The following is a 13,866-nucleotide window of genomic DNA, read 5'->3' on the forward strand; positions in this document are numbered from 1 at the left end:
TGTAACTTTTCTGCCAGTGGAAGTTACGTTTGTCATGTCCAGGATTAGATTTTTTCTTTTTAGCACATCCTCAGCTTGCTTCCTTCCTCTTTTTTCAACCATTTTGTTGTAATTATGTGTTTCCATTGTGCATGAAAAAGAAAACAATACATGTATTAAAGATACAATAAATTTTACAAAGAATTTTCTACAGAGTTTGTTATGAAATTATTTTTACTTCATTAAGATGTCGGCTGAAGCTTCCTATAAAAATCCATGCATATTATAAAAATGGATGTAAGTGTTTATGTATGTCCCACATTTCCTCTTAAACCACTGGACCTATTTCAACCAAACTTGATACATATATCACTTACTGTATGAAAATAATCGCTTTGGAAATAAGACACATGCACCTATCAAAGGTGTGGAGGTGGGGATGGAAAGGAAGTATAGGCCATGACATGCGAATTGTCAGAATTAATTCATGTAGTATTTGAGAATGAGAACACTTGTTGTTGTTGTTGTTGTTGTTGTTGTTGTTGTTGTTGTTGTCTTCAGTCCTGAGACTGGTTTGATGCAGCTCTCCATGGTACTCTATCCTGTGCAAGCTTCTTCATCTCCCAGTACCTACTGCAACCTACATCCTTCTGAATCTGCTTAGTGTATTCATCTCTTGGTCTCCCTCTAAGATTTTTACCCTCCACGCTGCCCTCCAATGCTAAATTTGTGATCTCTTGATGCCTCAAAACATGTCCTACCAACCGATCCCTTCTTCTAGTCAAGTTGTGCCACAAACTTCTCTTCTCCCCAATCCTATTCAATACCTCCTCATTAGTTACGTGATCTACCCACCTTATCTTCAGCATTCTTCTGTAGCACCACATTTCGAAAGCTTCTATTCTCTTCTTGTCCAAACTGGTTATCGTCCATGTTTCACTTCCATACATGGCTACACTCCATACAAATACTTTCAGAAACGACTTCCTGACACTTAAATCTATACTCGATGTTAACAAATTTATCTTCTTCAGAAACGATTTCCTTGCCATTGCCAGTCTACATTTTATATCCTCTCTACTTCGACCATCATCAGTTATTTTACTCCCTAAATAGCAAAACTCCTTTACTACTTTAAGTGTCTCATTTCCTAATCTAATCCCCTCAGCATCACCCGATTTAATTTGACTACATTCCATTATCCTCGTTTTGCTTTTGTTGATGTTCATCTTATATCCTCCTTTCAAGACACTGTCCATTCCGTTCAACTGCTCTTCCAAGTCCTTTCCTGTCTCTGACAGAATTACAATGTCATCAGCGAACCTCAAAGTTTTTACTTCTTCTCCATGAATTTTAATACCTACTCTGAATTTTTCTTTGGTTTCCTTTACTGCTTGCTCAATATACAGATTGAATAACATCGGGGAGAGGCTACAACCCTGTCTCACTCCTTTCCCAACCACTGCTTCCCTTTCATGCCCCTCGACTCTTATAACTGCCATCTGGTTTCTGTACAAATTGTAAATAGCCTTTCGCTCCCTGTATTTTACCCCTGCCACCTTCAGAATTTGAAAGAGAGTATTCCAGTTAATGTTGTCAAAAGCTTTCTCTAAGTCTACAAATGCTAGAAACATAGGTTTGCCTTTCCTTAATCTTTCTTCTAAGATAAGTCATAAGGTTAGTATTGCCTCACGTGTTCCAACATTTCTACGGAATCCAAACTGATCTTCCCCGAGGTCCGCTTCTACCAGTTTTTCCATTCGTCTGTAAATAATTCGTGTTAGTATTTTGCAGCTGTGACTTATTAAACTGATAGTTCGGTAATTTTCACATCTGTCAACACCTGCTTTCTTTGGGATTGGAATTATTATATTCTTCTTGAAGTCTGTGGGTATTTCGCCTGTCTCATACATCTTGCTCACCAGATGGTAGAGTTTTGTCATGACTGGCTCTCCCAAGGCCATCAGTAGTTCTAATGGAATGTTGTCTTCTCCCGGGGCCTTGTTTCGACTCAGGTCTTTCAGTGCTCTGTCAAACTCTTCACGCAGTATCTTATCTCCCATTTCATCTTCATCTACATCCTCTTCCATTTCCATAATATTGTCCTCAAGTACATCGCCCTTGTATAGACCCTCTATATACTCCTTCCACCTTTCTGCCTTCCCTTCTTTGCTTAGAACTGGGTTGCCATCTGAGCTCTTGATATTCATACAAGTGGTTCTCTTCTCTCCAAAGGTCTCTTTAATTTTCCTGTAGGCAGTATCTATCTTACCCCTAGTGAGACAAGCCTCTACATCCTTACATTTGTCCTCTAGCCATCCCTGCTTAGCCGTTTTGCACTTCCTGTCAATCACATTTTTGAGACGTTTGTATTCCTTTTTGCCTGCTTCATTTACTGCATTTTTATATTTTCTCCTTTCATCAATTAAATTCAATATTTCTTCTGTTACCCAAGGATTTCTATTAGCCCTCGTCTTTTTACCTACTTGATCCTCTGCTGCCTTCACTACTTCATCCCTCAGAGCTACCCATTCTTCTTCTAGTGTATTTCTTTCCCCCATTCCTGTCAATTGTTCCCTTATGCTCTCCATGAAACTCTGTACAACCTCTGGTTCTTTCAGTTTATCCAGGTCCCATCTCCTTAAATTCCCGTCTTTTTGCAGTTTCTTCAGTTTCAATCTGCAGTTCATAACCAATAGATTGTGGTCAGAATCCACATCTGCCCCTGGAAATGTCTTACAACTTAAAACCTGGTTCCTCTGATTCTTGAACCAAGTGTTAGCTATGATTAAGTTTTGCTCTGTGCAAAATTCTACAAGGCGGCTTCCTCTTTCATTTCTTCCGCCCAATCCATATTCACCTACTATGTTTCCTTCTCTCCCTTTTCCTACTGACGAATTCCAGTCACCCATGACTATTAAATTTTCGTCTCCCTTCACTACCTGAATAATTTCTTTTATCTCGTCTTACATTTCATCAATTTCTTCATCATCTGCAGAGCTAGTTGGCATATAAACTTGTACTACTGTAGTAGGCATGGGCTTTGTGTCTAACTTGGCCACAATAATGCGTTCACTATGCTGTTTGTAGTAGCTAACCCGCACTCCTATTTCTTTATTCATTATTAAACCTACTCCTGCATTACCCCTATTTGATTTTGTATTTACAACCCTGTAATCACCTGACCAAAAGTCTTGTTCCTCCTGCCACCGAACTTCACTAATTCCCACTATATCTAACTTCAACCTATCCATTTCCCTTTTTAAATTTTCTAACCTACCTGCCCGATTAAGGGATCTGACATTCCACGCTCCGATCCGTAGACTGCCAGTTTTCTTTCTCCTGATAACGACGTACTCTTGAGTAGTCCCCGCCCGGAGATCCGAATGGGGGACTATTTTACCTCCGGAATATTTTACCCAAGAGGACGCCATCATCATTTAATCATACAGTAAAGCTGCATGTCCTCAGGAGAAATTACAGCTGTAGTTTCCCCTTGTTTTCAGCCGTTTGCAGTACCAGCACAGCAAGACCGTTTTGGTTAATGTTACAAGGCCAGATCAGTCAATCATCCAGACTGTTGCCCCTGCAACTACTGAAAAGGCTGCTGCCCCTCTTCAGGAACCACATGTTTGTCTGGCCTCTCAACAGATACCCCTCCGTTGTGGTTGCACCTACGGTACGGCCATCTGTATCGCTGAGGCACGCAAGCCTCCCCACCAACGGCAAGGTCCATGGTTCATGGGGGGGGATGAGAACACTTAGAGACTTTCAAAAAACTGTACATTTAATTTTGAACCTTTATTAAAAATATTTATTACTGACAGCTGCCACAACATGGCGAAAGGAAAAGTTTTATGCTTACTATTACGGAAGATCGAAAAGTAATATGCAATCATTTTACTATCAAAAAGTTTAATAGGTAACAAAACAAAAAAATCTCAAATGAACTTCATCTTTTATCCAATTTTTTACGTAGTCACCAAAGTTCTCAATATATTTCTCCCATTGCGGTACCAGTTTCTGTATGCCCTGTTTGTAGAAGTCCATTTTATTGGAGTATGACCATCTGCAGACTGCTGATTTCACTTCTGCATCTGTCACAAAGAAGTAGCCAGCCAGGAATTTCTTCATGGAAACAGACAAAAGTCCAACAGTACAAGATCCAGCTGTATGGTGAATGCTGGAGCACCTCCCACCTAAATTTGAGGATTTTCTCACCAACAGGAGCAGTGACATCGGGGTGAACATTGTCTTTAAGTCTGACACTGTCAGTATTAGTGTTGTAACATCAGTCACAAAGGGCACAACCCTGCTTGACCAAAGTTTTAATGTAGGCTGCACCATTCACAGTTGTCCCGTGTTCAGCCAAGTTCATCAATAACACACCCCATATATCCCAGAACACTGTCGCAAGCACTTTCTGGCAGACTGAGTCATTTGAATATTTTTCGTACTGGGGAACCAGCATGTTTCCACTCCATAGAGGCTTGCTTGCTTTTGGTGTGCAGTGATATGCACACAACTCACCACCAGCGATAACTCCTTTCAGAAAGTCATGCCCTTCTGTGGTGTAACACATTAAGTTATGCAAGCTTGTTCTCATTTGCAGACCCTTGTGGTTGTCTGTCAGGTTCTTAGGCATCCATTGAGAACTAACCTTACGAAATTTCAACATATCATGAACAGTATTGTAGACTGCACCACAGGAAATGTTGAACTGCTGTGAAAATGTTTGAAGTAGTGCATGCCAGTCATTCATAATTGCTGCTTCAGTGGCTCCTGCATTCTACGGTGTTGCAGCTGTTACCAGCTGCCTGGAGGGTGCCAAATCACTAAGGTTCACACGGCCTTCTTCAAAGAATGCGCACCACTTATGCCCTTTGGCCCAAAATTGCACTTCGCTGTTCTTCACAGGTTGACAACAGTAACATGCTGCACATTTTTGTTTCATAGTTCAGGCTTCTATCACTATAGCTGCACATGAAAACAAAATACCCTCTTTAATGCAAACTTCAATCTATATCATCATGAAAATTCAACATTCCAGCTGCAGTACTAGGGGTGAAAAAAAAAATTGTGCATTACTTTCTAATCCTTCCTTGTATATTTTCACTTTTCATGTAGTAAAGCTGTTGCTTCAAGCATGACGTTTTAATGTATTCCTTGTTGACTACTAACTACACTCACAACACTGTAAAACGTCTCTTGCAACAGCATAGGACATCAGTGGTAAGGGACGGCATGTAAAATTTGTTTCCTGTTATAAAGACTTGAAAGATACTTATTAAGAATAATGAGTTATCTGTGAATCTCTACAAATAAGTAAATTATGGATTATATTTCACCTTAGATGTATTGTATGGATATTGTTCACTATGGGTAAGACAAGTTCCTCAAATCAGCAGGCCAACAGAATATAAATGCATTAATGTGTGCGACTATGGTAGTGGCCAAAATTTGCATTCAGCTCACTAACACATCCAGACAAGATGACGACTTTTGGAAGAGAGAGAAAATCAAAGTGGATATACCAAACACTGTGTGGCAGATTTACACCAGAGATTTAACATCACTTTTTAAAAGTAGAAAACTTTTTTCAACAGAAATCGATTGATCAAGCTAAAATTATACAAATTTATTTTGAAATAGTGATGGATACTACTACACTATGGAGGAATGGTAGCCCATTCCTCCTCAAGAGCAAAAACAAGAGAAGTTACTGATATTGCACACAGGTGTCTAGAACGAAGTCAGTGTTCTAACTCATTCCAAAAGTCTTTCATTGGGTTCAAATCAAGACTCTGGATAGGCCATTCCATTTCAGGAATATTATCCACAAACCATTGCTTTACAGATGTTGTTTTATGATAGGGTGCATTGTCATGCTAATATAATCAGTCATCATCTTCAAACTGTTCATCTACTGTAAGCAGTATACATGCTACAAAATGTGTTCGTATCCTTCCGCATTTAGCATTTCCTTAAGAGCAGTAAGGGGATCGCACCTTAATCATGAAAAACACCTCTGTACTATAACACCATGTGGTCCATGCTTCACTGTTGGCACTACACATGATGGCAGGTAACATTCTTCAGGAACTCAACAAACCAACACCCTGCCATTTGGCTGCCATAGGGTAAAGTGTGATCCTTCACTCCAAATCATTCATTTGCAGTCATCCACAGTCCAGTGGTGTTGCAAATTACACCGCCTCAAACGTATTTTACCACTGACTACAGAAATGTTTGGCTTATGAGGAGCTGCTCAACCATGGAAACCCATTCTTTTTAACTCACTGTGCATCATCATTGGTCTAGCTAGACTGCAGGTAGCACTTTTAACTCTCAAATGATTGCATCCACTGATTTTGTGCAATTTTTTACAACAGCCCTCTGCAAAGCTCAACGGTTCCTATTCGTCAGTTCATGAGTTTTGACTGGTCTTGCTCTAGCTGTGGTCGCTCCTTTGCATTTCCACTTCACAGTCACATTACTAACAGTCCGCTTGGGCAGCTTTAGAAGAGTTGAAATGCACTTGCTGCATTTGTTACTCAGGTGTCATCCAACGACTAGTACTCATTCAATGTCACCGAGCACTCCTGCCCGGCCCATTCTAATGTTACTGCTTCTCCACTGACAACACAATACTCCCAGGCTCCTATATACTGACAGGTCTGGCTCTCATGACAGCTAGTGGTCATTCCACATTACATAGGGGTGTACAGAAACTTTTGATCAGCTAGGGTCTGTGTCTCGTATAAAATTGTAGTCTTATTTCTATTATATACTGTCCAGTCACATTAATGTGATCAACAGCCAAAAGGTTGAATAACCACCTTTTGCAGCACAAACCATTGTGAGACATACAGGAAGAGAATCAATGAGGTTCTGGGAGATACTGACAGGGTTATGGAGCCATGCCTACTCCCTACCATGACCAACTGCATTAGGGTTCTTGGTTGAGGACCCATGGTGATCAAGGTGGTCCCATAGATTCTCGATTTGGTTTAAATCTGAGGACTTTGGTGGTCCAGGGAGTAAAGTAATCTTGTCCTGGTGTTCCTTGGCCCACACATGTGCACTGCGAGCTGTGTGACACATTGTGTTGTCTTACTGGTTGATGCCATCGTGCGGATAAAAAACAAACTGCATGTAGGGGTGGACATGGCACCATGACTAGACACATACTTATATTGAACCATTAGGCCTTCCAGAATGACAAGATCACCCAGGGAATGCAAAGAAAACAGTCTCCAGACCATATCGCCCTTTCCTCCATCCTGGACTACTACAACAATTGTTGCAGAGGCCCATATACAGCATAATTCCCTGAAAATTTATTGAGGAGACACTGCTGGTAGTGCCTTGTTCCATTTGGCTGATCATTTGCTCATTAGTTGCATGTCTGTTCACTCATACACATCTCCACAGTCGTCATTCCATGCTGTCACTATGGGTCATGTGCAACACTGTTGCCTCAGCACAAGCTTTTGGTATTACCATTTTGCCATGCATGGTATACTTTAACCATGGTGACACATGAACAGTTTACAAACTTAGCTGTTCTGGAAATGCTTCCACTCTTTGCCCAAAAGCCAATGATCGTCCCTTTAGGACATCAGATAAATCGCTCTGTTTCCACATTACGACAATGACTACTCTGTTTCTTGCGTCCCCTCTACGCACTTTATATACTGTCTACTGCAAGTCTTTCCATGTGCTGTCTGTGAGTGGTTATTGCATGTTGATGTTGAACAAAGGCGGTGGTCATATTAATCTGACTGGACTGTGTATACAGTTCGTTATTTGATATAGTGAAAATCAGAGAAACATACATTACAAGTTTTTATAATTGCATTAAACCATTTCACAAGAGAAGTCAAAGAGTATCTAAGTAACATGCAAACACAGTGCATTTAATTATAGCCGCAGTTAAACTGATTCTGTAGTATATCACACTGACAAGTCACGTAAATAGTGCAGTAGTGACTTTTGACTTATTTGCTTGCCTTCAGTTATTCTTGCTTTCAAATTTTCAGTGACAGAAAGCAGGCATGATGATTCACTTACTGCTGATATTTCATTGTGTGAGATGGCTTTGGCCAAATTAATTTCATCCGGTGCCAAGTTTTAGTAAAACAGGTGTATGGTGTATTTAATGTATTAATTTTGTTATGAGTATTTATCACAATACTTCAGAAGTTTTTAATAAATTATGAACTTATGATTACATGAGTCTCTTTGGACTTTATGACTGACTGACCAATCCTCAAATCTGACAGTAAGGTTCTTGTCAAACCCGAAATTGTGATAAAGTGACTGAATCTGCCAGCACAAATGTATATTGAAAGAAATGGAGAGATGCTACAGTGTGTGGAAATTTTTCATAAATATTGCTGCAAATGAATTGTGAGGTATCACAAGTATTTTGATAGTTATAACATTGCACAATGTGTGCTTATAGAAATTAAATTTAATGTCAACAGGGATGCTGAGAAGATGGAGAGGCTTTTTGTCAGGATAGTTTGGCTACATAATGAGCAACAGAGAAACTGGCATGAGAAGAGCTTAGGTCACAACAGCAGCACATGATGCATGTGTCACAACGCATGAGCCTGTATAAGCAGCATGACCAGCATTGTTCTATGGTATAAATGGAATAGCATATGAGTGGTTTAAGTCATACCTACATAACAGGAAGCAAAAAGTTTCTTTTTATGGGTCAAGTAATTTAAATAAGTTTGCCACTTCATCTAACTGGGGTGAAATTACATTAGGTGTTCCATAGGGTTCAATCATGGGTCCCCTCCTGTTCTTGGTACACTCCTGGAAATTGAAATAAGAACACCGTGAATTCATTGTCCCAGGAAGGGGAAACTTTATTGACACATTCCTGGGGTCAGATACATCACATGATCACACTGACAGAACCACAGGCACATAGACACAGGCAACAGAGCATGCACAATGTCGGCACTAGTACAGTGTATATCCACCTTTCGCAGCAATGCAGGCTGCTATTCTCCCATGGAGACGATCGTAGAGATGCTGGATGTAGTCCTGTGGAACAGCTTGCCATGCCATTTCCACCTGGCGCCTCAGTTGGACCAGCGTTCGTGCTGGACGTGCAGACCGCGTGAGACGACGCTTCATCCAGTCCCAAACATGCTCAATGGGGGACAGATCCGGAGATCTTGCTGGCCAGGGTAGTTGACTTACACCTTCTAGAGCACGTTGGGTGGCACGGGATACATGCGGACGTGCATTGTCCTGTTGGAACAGCAAGTTCCCTTGCCGGTCTAGGAATGGTAGAACGATGGGTTCGATGACGGTTTGGATGTACCGTGCACTATTCAGTGTCCCCTCGACGATCACCAGTGGTGTACGGCCAGTGTAGGAGATCGCTCCCCACACCATGATGCCGGGTGTTGGCCCTGTGTGCCTCGGTCGTATGCAGTCCTGATTGTGGCGCTCACCTGCACGGCGCCAAACATGCATACGACCATCATTGGCACCAAGGCAGAAGCGACTCTCATCGCTGAAGACGACACGTCTCCATTCGTCCCTCCATTCACGCCTGTCGCGACACCACTGGAGGCGGGCTGCACGATGTTGGGGCGTGAGCGGAAGACGGCCTAACGGTGTGCGGGACCGTAGCCCAGCTTCATGGAGACGGTTGCGAATGGTCCTCGCCGATACCCCAGGAGCAACAGTGTCCCTAATTTGCTGGGAAGTGGCGGTGCGGTCCCCTACGGCACTGCGTAGGATCCTACAGTCTTGGCGTGCATCCGTGCGTCGCTGCGGTCCGGTCCCAGGTCGACGGGCACGTGCACCTTCCGCCGACCACTGGCGACAACATCGATGTACTGTGGAGACCTCACGCCCCACGTGTTGAGCAATTCGGCGGTACGTCCACCCGGCCTCCCGCATGCCCACTATACGCCCTCGCTCAAAGTCCGTCAACTGCACATACGGTTCACGTCCACGCTGTCGCGGCATGCTACCAGTGTTAAAGACTGCGATGGAGCTCCGTATGCCACGGCAAACTGGCTGACACTGACGGCGGCGGTGCACAAATGCTGCGCAGCTAGCGCCATTCGACGGCCAACACCGCGGTTCCTGGTGTGTCCGCTGTGCCGTGCGTGTGATCATTGCTTGTACAGCCCTCTCGCAGTGTCCGGAGCAAGTATGGTGGGTCTGACACACCGGTGTCAATGTGTTCTTTTTTCCATTTCCAGGAGTATATATGAGAATGACCTCCCTTTCTATCTGAAACAGGAAACTGAACTGACACTGTGTGCTGATGATAAAAGCATCATTATTAATCTGGTGAAAGAAAATCCAATTGAAAATGATACAAATAAGGTCTTTGGTAAAGTCATTAATTTGTTTTCTGCAAATGGGCTTGCTCTAAACCTTGAAAAAACACAGTACATCCAATTTTGTGCTGCAAAAAGTACAGTTCCTTCAACAAATATAACACATCAACAGAAGTCAGTAGACAGGGTAGAGCATACTAAGTTTTTGGGTGTACACGTAGATGAGAAGCTTAATTGGAAAATTCGTATTTTGGATCTTCTAAAGGGACTAGTTTCAGCAACTTTTGCAGTCAGAATAATTGCCAATTTTGAGGATATAGAAATTAGTAAGCTAACATACTTTGCATACTTTCACTCTCTGATCCCATACGGAATAATATTTTGGGGTAAATCAACAGTTAGACAAAAAGTATTCACTGCTCAAAAGAAAGTAGTTAGAATAATGTGTGGGGTTCATAGTCACACATCTTGCAGGCATCTTTTTAAAAGATTGGGAAATCTTATAACAGCCTCACAGTACATTTACCCACTAATGAAATTTGTTCTCAACAACATGGACCATTTAAAAGCAACAGTGACATTCATGATTATAATACTAGAAAAAAGAAAGATGTACACTATCCTTTACTCACCTATCTTTGGCACAGAAAGGGGTAAAATATGCTGCTATAAAAATTTTCAACAAATTACCAGATGAAATAAAATGTCTGACAGACAGCAGTAATAGCTTCAAAAGTAAACTGAAATCATATCTCCTTGACAACTCCTTCTATACCATAGATGAATTCTTGAATAGGAATAAATAAATCTATAAATATAGTATATGCATTTTGTGCCATTTAAGGGAATTGGGTAAATAATAGAAATTTAAAAAATCTTGTTTCGTATGTGCATTTCTTGTGCACTTGACATGTTCCACATCATAACGGCTACTGTACCATGCGATTGATCAATGGAACACGCAACCAACTTATGATTCTGATAATAGCTTGCCTGAGACACTGGACCTGGATTATTCTGACTTCAGGGTGTGACTTAGTTTCATGTAGCACCTAGGTGCACAGGGTAGAGGAACAATTGCACTAAATGCATAGTGAGTGTATTAGTGCCTCATGAGCTTCAGTATCAGTTTTTTATGCTACCTAGTTGTAACATCTCTGTCATTTGTCGAAATTTCTTCTTCCTTATTACCAAATATTCCAGCTTGTAATTTCAGGCATCTGGATGATGATCAAGATGAGTACACTTCACAACTCACAGTGCCAGAGTATGAAGCACTCCTAAAAGACAATGAAGCTGACATAATACAATAATAGGAACAGAAAGCTGGTTAAAACCGGGAGACGGCAGTAGTGAGATTTTTGGAAAAAATTTAAATGCTACCACTGTTGCGAAATGGAGATGATGCATTCGTCACAGCAGACAAGAATCTCAAATCCACTGAGATAGAAATTGAAGCTGCATGCTAGATTGTTTGGGCAAGACTCAGTATCAAGGGTGGGCATAAAATTATAACTGGATCCTCTTATTGACCACCAGACTTACCTCCTGATGCAACTGCAAACTTTAGAGAAAACCTCAGTTCGCTTGTACCTAAGTTTCCTAATTGTACTGTAATCATTGCAGGAGACTTTTAACTATCGAACAGTCAATTGGTATATTTATAGTTTTTGTCAGTGATGGGCATGACAGAACATCCTGTGAAACATTACTAAATGCTATCCATGAAAACTGCCTTGAACAGATAGTTCAGCACTCCACTTATGACTGAAATATATTACATTATTGGCCATTCTGACCTCTTTGAGGATGCCTTCGTCGAAACGGTATCACTGACTGTGAGGTAGTTAGAGCAACAATGAATATGTGAGCACTAAAGCAAGTAGAAAGATCTGTATGTTCAGCAAACCAAACAAAGATTCAATAGTATCAAATCTTAATGAGTAACTTAAAACTCTTAGCTCAGGACAAGGGTATGTAGGAGAACTATAGCTTAAGTTAAAAAGAACAGTTGACCATGCACTGGATAAGTATGTACCTAGTAGAACAGTTTGCAATGAGAGGGCCCTTCATGGTATACAGTCACTGTAAAGAAGCTTGTAGAGAAACAGAGGCTATTGCATAAGCATAGGGCTATAGACAGAGAGATGCTGAATGAACTGCATTTGGCTGCCAAGAGAGCAATTTGTGAAGGCTTCAATGACTACTGCAACAAAGTTAGTGTCTAATCATTCACTGAAAAGGCAGGAACTGAAACTGGGCTTAGCATAGCAAAAGTGGATTGTTTAAGTCTGTTTGTAAATGCTCCTTTACAAATGAAAACCCAGGAGTATTGCCCCAGTTTAATTCTTGTACCACTGAAAAGATGAGTGAAATAGATATTAGTGTCAGTGGCTTTGAGAAACAGCTGAAATCATTAAAACTGAACAAAGTACAGGACCAAATGGAATCCCTATCATTATACAGGGTGATCCATTGATAGTGACCGCGCCAAATATCTCATGAAATAAGCATCAAATGAAGAAACTACAAAGAACGAAACTCATCTAGCTTGAAGGGGAAAACCAGATGGCACTATGGTTGTCCCACTAGATGGCGCTGCCATAGGTCAAACAGATATCAACTGCGTATTTTTAAATAGGAACCCCCATTTTTTATTACATATTCATGTAGTATGTAATGAAATATGAATGTTTTAGTGGGACCACTTTTTTCGCTTTGTGATAGATGGCACTGTAATAGTCACAAACGTATAAGTACATGGTATCACGTAACATTCCGCCAGTGCGGAGGGTATTTGCTTCGTGATACATTACCTGTGTTAAAATGGACCGTTTACTAATTGTGGAAAAGGTCGATATCTTGTTGATGTATGGCTATTGTGATCAAAATGCCCAACGGGCGTGTGCTATGTATGCTGCTCGGTATCCTGGACGACATCATCCAAGTGTCTGGACCATTCGCCAGACAGTTACGTTATTTAAGGAAACAGGAAGTGTTCAGCTACATGTGAAACATCAACCATGACTTGCAACAAATGATGATGCCCAAGTAGGTAGGTGTTTTAGCTGTTGTCGTGGCTAATCCGCACATCAGTAGCAGACAAACTGCGCGAGAATCAGGAATCTCAAAAATGTCAGTGTTGAGAATGCTACATCAACATCGATTGCACCCGTACCATATTTCTATGCACCAGGAATTGCATGGTGATGACTTTGAACGTCATGTACAGTTCTGCCACTGGGCACAAGAGAAATTACAGGACGATGACAGATTTTCTGCACATGTTCTATTTAGCGACAAAGCGTCATTCACCAGCAATGGTAACATAAACCAGCATAATATGCACTATTGGGCAACGCAAAATCCATGATGGCTGCAACAAGTGGAACATCATCGACCTTGGTGCGTTAATGTATGATGCGGCATTATGGGACGAAGGATAATTGGCCCCCATTTTATTGATGGCAATCTAAATGGTGCAATGTATGCTGATTTCCTACGTAATGTTCTACCGATGTTACTACAAGATGTTTCACTGCATGACAGAATGGCGATGTACTTC

This window comes from Schistocerca serialis, chromosome 2 (assembly GCF_023864345.2).
Source record: "Schistocerca serialis cubense isolate TAMUIC-IGC-003099 chromosome 2, iqSchSeri2.2, whole genome shotgun sequence".
Lineage (NCBI taxonomy): Eukaryota > Metazoa > Arthropoda > Insecta > Orthoptera > Acrididae > Schistocerca > Schistocerca serialis.